Source organism: Staurois parvus, unplaced genomic scaffold, assembly GCF_062004578.1.
Source record: "Staurois parvus isolate SC_StPar_1 unplaced genomic scaffold, SC_StPar_1.0 ptg001287l, whole genome shotgun sequence".
NCBI lineage: Eukaryota > Metazoa > Chordata > Amphibia > Anura > Ranidae > Staurois > Staurois parvus.
Window position 1 is genome coordinate 254,448 of NW_028319083.1, and position 1,875 is coordinate 256,322.

At 43.0% G+C, this 1,875-nt stretch overlaps 1 non-coding gene across 1 annotated transcript; it reads left to right on the forward strand.

Annotated features, from left to right (window-relative positions):
• Positions 1 to 421: 421 nt before the first annotated feature.
• LOC149437479 (U8 small nucleolar RNA) lies at positions 422 to 557 on the forward strand. Its single transcript, XR_016308138.1, has one exon. It is a non-coding gene; the product is annotated as a U8 small nucleolar RNA (small nucleolar RNA).
• The last annotated feature ends 1,318 nt before the right edge of the window (positions 558 to 1,875 follow it).

A 1,875-nucleotide genomic window follows, 5' to 3' on the forward strand; every position in this document is an offset into this window, starting at 1 on the left:
TGTAGTTAGTTGTTCTTCTGCGTCCTGTTAAGGTTGGGGGTCACCTGGTGTGTTGGGGTCACCTGACTACTCCGTTTCAGTCTCTCTTGTTGATATTGGTTGAAGGTTCATTGGCGGTACTAGGCGGGTTCCAGAGAAAGTGACTCCTCCACCAGTAATGGCTCCAAATATAAACTTGACTCTGAGTGGAGGTCCTTTTTTTTGGAACGTTTTACATTTTCTCTTAGTTGTTCTTATGGCTTCTTGGCACATTACAGCAGAGCCAGGGAGAGCTTTATATTGTTGTAAAGTTTGTGGGTGTTACTAGGCAGCCTCATCATTATGTCATGATATTCTGTTTAAACATCAACAATAGTATTGTCTCCCTAACCTAAGTAAAGAAGCCTCATTCTTGGGTTTCAGCAGGAAATGTTGTAATGTATTATCAGTGAGATTAATCCTGGATTGTTTCTCCTTATGGAGAAACAAATATGATGAATGGAGGCGGATGAGGGTGTGATTACACTGATCTCCCCCACCACTCTGAACTGATAACTCAGAGTGTGTGGTATTCTGAGACCAATCACTGGTAGCCCACATAATGTTTTTTAGTGTGTTTAAAAGCAGAGTATAACTAAGGATAAACTTTGGGTAAGTCAATCTAGAGTTGTTTTTATGAGAGATTGTTAAATCCTGTTGGAAGTTTTATAGCTTTGGGCTAAGTTCTCTGTATAAATTCTGGCTATTTTTAGAGCTGAAAGGTAAATTGCTACAAAAAAAATAGTTAGAGGTAGCTGGGCACTGCAACAGGGGACATGTACCAATACAAAGAATAAAAAATACCATTGTGGCACTACCTCCTTGGGGGTTGCTGTTGATTTGGGCCCCCTATAGTCCTGCACAGCCAGGCAATCTGCAGTCTCCACACAAGCATGCATTCAAAGTCAGAATTCAGTCCTTGAGCTTTTTTTTTGTTATTTTTTTAGGAGATTTAGAACAAACCCAACCTCCCATTTTTTCAGTAGGTGCATAAACACAAAAAATATTAAAAATAATCCCTCCATATTCCAAAAAAACAGCAAACACCATCCCACCACCACCTTCCTTACCACCTTAATCATGTTATTTTTTTATTAGAGTCCCCACACCACTATTTTTATCCTTATCCAAAGATCATATGGATTCTCCATAGGTCCATTTAGCGGCACCTGGTTCCTCCCTCATATTGCAGTCTGGCAAGCAGAAAATGTCTCATGCATAGCTGGCCAGGATTTTAAAGATTGCCACTCTTCAATACACAGATCTTATGCTTCTCACGTTGAGGGAAGAAATCCGTGGCTGCATTCGGAAAAATTTAAGAAAAGACTGCATTTCTACTTTATCACCTCTTACTGGATTTATTCCATCTTTTTGCACTCCATGTCCTAGGACCCTCCTCCTGCTTAACACTAGTCATTCCAGATTTTACCGCCTCTGTCTTTTTGACCTTCTCTTTCGGCTCTGTCCTGCTGTACCCCATTACCTCCTGCAGGTAGGCCACCTGACCATTGCTCACACAGGCCTATGATGAGTCAGATTCTATGGCCACCTCTGACTCCCCTGAGGATGGGCTATCAGGAAATGAGCTAATTTCCTGAGAAGGAACGCTTTAAGAAGAGTTGCCCTACCTCCATCTCTTCCACCTCCTTGTCTGCCTCCTCATCCTTCTCCTCCTCCTCATTCACCAACACTTCCCCCTTCACCATAAGACCCTCAGGGACACTCTCCTCTATCACAGGAGAAGCTCCCTCAATTCCTCTGGTTTCAACAGGGGAGGGACCTTGCTCACCCTCCACAGGCAAGCAAACATCAGCTCGCACTACCTCTTTCTCGGGTAGCCTTTTGGTCCCTTCTACG